A 7040-nucleotide genomic window follows, 5' to 3' on the forward strand; every position below is an offset into this window, starting at 1 on the left:
CGGGGCGCCGGCATCACCCCAGACCGCGGCGCGTCCGAAGCCCCGCCCGTCCCGCGGCCCCGCCCCCGGGAGCGGCCCGCGCTGCAGCCCTCGGGCTCCGATCAGGTTTCAGAAGCCCTGGTTAGTGGGTGCACCTGGAGACCCAGCCGGATGCTATCCACCAGCCTGACCTCCGCCTCCTCCAGCTCCGACATTTGCTGGCAGCTAGGGGCTGCCAGGCTCCTGTGACTCAGGCGGCACTGCTCTGCGGTATTAACCAAACACAAATAGAAAGAACTCCAGGTTCCAGGCGTGGTTCAGAGTTTGCCTGTTCATTGCAGACCACTCCGTCTCCTTCCTCCTTCCTCCGCCCGGCCCTGGGTGGACTAGAGCGGGGAAGCTTCTTGGGAATCAATTTGCTACATGTGAGCAAATTGAGACTGGCAAAGCCAACGGGGTCACAGGGCTGGTGGGTGTGGGGCTCTGTCCTGGCCGACGAGTCCCGTCCTTAAGCACTGGCCCCAAGAGAATGAGCCAGGACTGTAGGGGCCTGTAAGGGGATGGGGATTATGACAATGAGAATAATGGTCACACCAGCTAATGTTAACTGAGAACGTCCTAGAGGCAGGCCCTTCACAAGTTTAGGGCCTAATAACAAGGCTGACCCTTAGGGAGATATATTGGGTCTGGTCCCAAGTCTGTAGGGACAGTAACACCCACCTCTGCTGTTGCCAGACTTCCTGGCCCCCAGGGGAATGGGAGTCCCCAGAGAGGGGAAAGGAAGGGGACCTTCATCACAGACACTGTCTACCCCACATGCCCCATGAGGTCAATACCATGTCTTACACAGGAGGAAGCTCTGATATACGGAGAGAGATAAAGGTGGGCTCCTCACACCGGTGCCTGAGCAGGGGCCTGCATCAGATCAGTTTCATGCTGAGCCCCTGAAAGAGCCCTGGGAGGCACCAGTGGCCAGGCCCTGCCTGTGTTCCCTCTGTGTCCTTTGCATGGCCCGTACTCAGAGCTCTGCAGCATGTGGGACAACTACCCCACCCCTAGGTGCTCCTCAGCTTCTCCCCTGCTGGCCTGGCTTCCAGATGCCCAGCCAGATCCCACGTGTGGCATCCTCCAGCACTTGGCTCCTGCTGGCGCAGCCATCCGAGGTTGGCCCCCAAGCTGGCCAGCACTGCAGGCGGGATCAGAGTGAGGTAGCCCTGGGGTGTGCCACCTCTGCCCTCAGGCTGCTCACAGACTACGAAGAGGACACGCCTTTGAAGCCCTCGGGAAGCTCTGTGCCGTCCAGCTCTGCAGCACTTGGAGCAGCGGCTCCTGTTCCAAACCTCCGTTTCCCCATCTGCCTGATTGGACTAACCTTTGCCCCTCGCACCCACTCTTCGATGGTGGCATGGGGTTCGCTGTGGCTCTGGGAACCCATTCTGATGGAAAGAAAATGTCCTTTCATCAGCCATACCAGGGGGCTCTGGGGATCCCTGGGGGAGCATTTTCCTTATCCAAGGGTTCCCAGTGAATGAGACCCAGCCCATCCTGGAGGGTGCAGGGTGGCATCACCATAGCCCCTGCTTGGCCTGCAGCAAAGCCTGTGTGCCTTAGCCTTAGCACAGGGCGAGCCAAGGCCCAGCTCCTCCTGCTGCTCAGCCCTGGGCACCCAGCCAGACCTTCGGACCCGAAGGCCCCCACAATGCTCATGCCCTCCGACGGGAGGGAAGCTCCGCCTGCGAACATGTCCACAACAGCAGAGGGCAGAGGCTGGCGGGGTCCTGAGCAGTCGTTTACCCCATCAGTGTGAAGACCAAAACAACTGAGAAATGGTCTTGCTCTTGGAGACAGAAACTGGACTGGGGAGAGAGGAAATGTAGATCCTTAATGGTCCCAATGACCACAGAACTGCCTGAGCAATTATTATTATTATATATTTTTTTCTGAGCAATTATTAAACACACAGGTCCTGGGGCAGCACATCCAACCTTCTGAATCAAAATCTCTGGGGAGGAGCCCAGGACTCTGCCTTCCTAACAAGACCCTCGGGCAGTTTTGTTGCAGGTTCTGAGAACTCTCCAGAGGAAAACACTGGGAAGACCCTTGGGACCGGAAATCATGCCCTGCTTGCTGGGTGCCCCACAGGGCTGAGTGCAGTGTGGCAGGTAAAGCATTGAAAGTCCAGTGCATGGTGGGAAGATGTGATCTGTTGTCAACAGGGTAAAAGCAAGGTTTAAAACACCAGGGAGCCCTAGCTGGTTTGGCTCAGTGGATAGAGTGTCGGCCTTTGGACTGAGGGGTCCCAGGTTCAATCCTAGTCAATGTCTGGATTGCAGGCTCACTCCCCAGTAGGGGGCATGCAGGAGGCAGCCAATCAATGGTTCTCTCTCATCATTGATGTTTCTCTCTCTCTCTCCCCTCTCCCTTCCTCTCTGAAATCAATAAAAATATCTATTTAAAAAAAATAAAACAGGAGGGAGCGTGATCCTATTTCTGTCAAAAATAAATAAAAGCAGGTGTGTGCTTGTGTGCGTGTGTGTGCCGTGTGTGTGCCTGTTTCTAAGTTTGCAGGGCAAAGCAGAGAGGATACAAGGGCAGGCTCCAAGCTGTGCGGGTGAGGCCGAGGGGGCCTTTCAGTCGCTATTTTACACATTTTTCTTTTGTTGGAACTTGGTGCCAATGAACATGACTTTTGCCAGTGAACATACTCCGAAAAAAGCAAAACCAAGGTTCCATCTTGAAAAAAACACTGCTGAGACTGGGGAGGCGGGAGGCATTTTTATGAATGCACTTTCTTTCTTGACTTCTCATGGTTACGTAAAGCTGCCCCTGTGTTTCATAAGCCAGGCTGCTTATGGGTGTTTTGGGGTTGGGAGCAAGGCCATGGGTGAGGGCTCCTCCTGCCCTTGTTTTGCTATCCGCACGAAACTCAGGGCAGAGCTATCCTGATGTGCTCCTGCACGTCCACAGAGTGGGCACCGATGAGGCATGCACAGGCCCCGAGCAGCTGCGTTCCTGAGTGACAGCGCTGGGCATCGCTTTGGCAGGGTCAGCCTATGTGTGTGCTCCTGGGCACACTTGCGCTAAGCGTTGTTAACGTAAAACAAACATTCAAACCTGTAAAGAATTTTTGTGAGTTTATTTGAGCCAAACTGTCGACACATGCCGGGAAGCAGAACCTCAATGAATTGAGATAATGCTCCGGGGAATGGCGGGTTACATTTGTATTTATACATTGCAATCAAAGGAGGGACATAGGTGGGTTACATGAAATTCATTGGCGATAGATTAAGGAGGTGGGATAAAGCAAAGGGGTGAAACCCCTGGGATTGGATAAAAAGTAAAATGATGGACACATACTTAGGTGGGTGCAGGAACAATTAACATGATAATGAAGGAATTTGTGGCATCTGTCCTGGCGCCCACCTCATTTGGTTGTGCCCCAGGGGCTCCAGAAAAAGGAAAGTTACAAGTTACCCAGACATTTCAAAGGTATGTTATCACAGATGCAAAAAGACAGATAGGCTCAGTTAAGGTAAAGGATGACCTTGTCAGTGAAGATACCGGTCTAGGATGTAACTGCCCACCATAACTGCGTTTAGTTCAAGTTTAATTTCAGACCATCCTTTGTGGTTCCTTTAGGTCTCTGAGTTTGCAAGACTGTCACGCAGGCCTCCCCTGAGCTTGTCAGGTCAGCATGTGGCCCCTTTCGTCCACAGCATCATGGGCCACAAGCCAGCACAGGGCTTGCAGTGAGCCAGTATTCCAGCCTGAGTGCTCAGAGCCCTTTCCTTGACTCATGTCCAGGGCTACCAATTGATGTGGCCCTTTCACATTGATGTTTCTCTCTCCCACTCCCTTCCACTCTCTAAAATCAATGGAGCCCGGCTGGTGTGGCTCAGTGGCTGAGTGTTGACCTATGCACCAGGAGATCACCATTCAATTCCCGATCAGGGCACATGCCCAGGTTGCAGGCTGGATCCCTGGTGGGGGGCATGCAGGAAGCAGCCGATCAAGGATTACCTCTCATCCTTGATATTTCTCTCTCTCTCTCCCTGTCCCTTCCTCTCTGAAATCAACACAATATATTTTTACAAAAATAAAATAAAATAAAAGGGAAAATTATCCAGTGAGGATTAACCAGAAACAAGCATACCAAACAAACAAACCATGGTTTGAAAATAAATAAAATAAATATCCATGAAAACATATCCTCGGGTGACGATTTAAAAAAGAGAAGAGCGATTTTGAGTGGCAGCTGCTGGCCTATGCCGAGAGCCCAGCGTGCCCTTCCTGACAGCCCGCCCTGCAGGTTTGTGACTTGGCAGTTCCCTGCCACAAACCTCCTAACACAGACCTATGGGGTCTGCTCGTCTGGTTGAACCCTGGCTGATACACACACAAAGCAGAAAACCTCCATCCTCCATAACCCCGCCATCCAGAGTTCACCATGAACAACGTTTTGGTATTTCCTTCCAGTCATTTTTTTTTCCTCCCTTTTTATCCATGCACATACATATCTTAAGTAAGGCCCTGAGCCCTCTGCTTGTCTTGCTTTTGTTGACGTCACTGTACGTCTGAAATCCTTCCCCAGAGTCTGCGTGCTTTCCTCCCCGGGATTATTCCTGGCGCAGAGGAAGGGCAATCGCGGGTCCCCTTTGGCTGGACGTTTTCACTCCTGCTGCATTTCTCCCGTAACAAACAATACTTGGGCTTGCCCTCCAGCCAGCACTGTGCTTCCCGGAGAGAGGGCTTTTCCCCAGGGGATGCCGTGTGTCCTTGGCCAGTCCCAGGACCAGGCTGGGTGGTGGGCCCCCGAGTCACCCCAGAAGGCCTGGAGCTGGATGGCCTTGGTATTCCTGAAAGGTGAGCACCAGTGTTTGGCCCAGCCCAGCCCTGCCAGGCCTACTTTCCTCGTGCAGAGAGAAAAGGTGCCTAGTCATTGTAGCTTGCAACTTGAGTGGTGGAGCCTGGGCACCTCCCTGGGCGGGGAGCGGGGAGCCGCCTCCACAGCCCCTGTCAGCTCCTTCCCAGGGCGCTGTGCCAGGCTGCGCCAGGGCAATGCCGCTGACAAGGCACTTTTAGGGCGGTTGGGCCCCACCTTGCGTGGTCTGCGGGATGGGGTGGGGAGAGATCCTCACCCTTGTCCCCTATTCTTCTAGCGCCTGAGTTTCCCTAAGCAAGCCGGGGCGGTGGGGTGGCTCCTTGGTTCCCGTGGATATTGAAGAGGCTCATGTTTGTTTTATTGTGGGGAGATGGAGTGGGTTTTCTCTGGGTGGATGCTGACTAGTTGAGGGTGGACTAAAGCGCCTTGGAGAACGGTACACAGCGGGGCTGTTTCATTGTCCCCAGCAATAGCTCCTCCAGGGAGACACGGAGCCACTAAGGGTGGGAGGATTAGTCAGGAGATACAAAAGGTCCCAAACCCAGGTTAGTTGCCTTCCAAACACAATGGCTTTTACTATCTCTCTCCCCACCCCCAGCCCCAGAATTAGCAAGGGAATCCAGCCGCCCTCCTATTCTGGGGTCTTGGACCAGGCGACAAGGACCAGGCCTGGTAAAGCATTGCTCTGTGCTACCGTGCAAAACAGAAAGGTGCTGCTGCTGCTGGTCACCAGTCAGGACGGCGAGATGGTTTTGCCATCACTGACCCTTTGATTCACTCACCCATTCATCCGCTTGTCCCATTTACCAAGGCCCGTGTGCTGGTGCTGTGGCAGAGGCTCAGGAAGGACCATCCTGCTAGGGTTCTTGGCTCTACAGAGGTCAAAGGTCACAGGCTGGCAGGGGCTGTATGTACAAAAGAATTGCCTGCTGCAATCTGTGCAGAAGAACTGCCTGCTGAGGCTGCAGATCAGGGAAGGCTCCAAGGAGGAGGTGGCCATGGATAGCAAGTTGTGAAAAACCAGTATTCCCTGCAACAAAACTATACCTCACAGACTGGCATGGGTGAGGGGGGCTGAGACAGTGAATCCATTTCAAATTTGAAAACACTGAATTGGAAAGCAGCAACAGCTGTAGTGGGGCGAAGGGTGCTGGGTCCACACCCACCTCCTACCCTGGGCCTCAGTTTCTCTGCTTGGTCAGTGTCCTGGCAGGGTGCCTCTGAGCCTCCTTTGCCCTCCTCTGGTCTAGGGCTGAGAATGTCCTCTGAAAGCTACCCCTGCGAGGGGTAATTGGGAATAATCACAATCGGCGAAGCAAGCCCTGAACCAGTCAATTGCCCCATCACATGGAGCAATGCTGCTGTCATTTCACAAATGCTCTTCGTAGTTCTCCAGGGACCTAGAGGCTTCCTCCACGTTCCGCAAGCCCAGAGGGAGGCGGCCTGAACAAGTCCAGTTCAGCTCTCCCCTCTGCTGAGCTCTGTCTGGGTGAACTTGGACTGACTGCCTTCGGCAAATTACTCAATCGTCAGTTCCCTCATCTGAATAACAGGTGGTCGTGATGTTGAAATTCACTCTATTCCGCAAGTAGTGACAGGCACCTCTACTATGTACCACACTGTGGATACAAAGGGGCGAAAGCAGTCCCGGTTCCCCATGGGGTCACAATTTACTGGGAGCGGTGTGTGTGTGTGTGTGTGTGTGTGTGTGTGTGTGTGTGGTGTGTGGGTGTGCACATGCGCGTGCGGGCCTGGGTGTGCACTTGAGCAGGTGTGGTGTCAAGCACACTGACTGGGACAGAATAACTGTTGCCCCCAGCCCAAGGTTCAGATGAAGATTAACAGGTAGCACCTGCATGGTCTCCTTCCACCTTCCAGCCCACCTTGCTCTGCCCTCTCCCTGAGAGGCTGGCTGATCAAGGGGCTGAGCCCCCAGCATCGCACTGAGCCACAGTTTAAGGGCTCCAAAGTCCTCCGGGAGCATTAATTAATAACCTCATGTCTTGGGCTGGAGAGCAAACAGCTCTTCCGTCTCCTTTTGGATGGGAGCCCAGTGAGTCAGGGCAGTGAATGCTGCGATCCAGGGCTGTGGGCCATGGAGGGTGGGGGAAGCTGATTCACAGGGGCGTTGGGCCCTGGACAGGCCCTTGGTGGGACAGCAGCCATCTTTTGGGTATGG

The sequence above is a fragment of the Cnephaeus nilssonii genome, assembly GCF_951640355.1.
Source record: "Cnephaeus nilssonii genome assembly, chromosome: 17".
NCBI classification, from domain to species: domain Eukaryota; kingdom Metazoa; phylum Chordata; class Mammalia; order Chiroptera; family Vespertilionidae; genus Cnephaeus; species Cnephaeus nilssonii.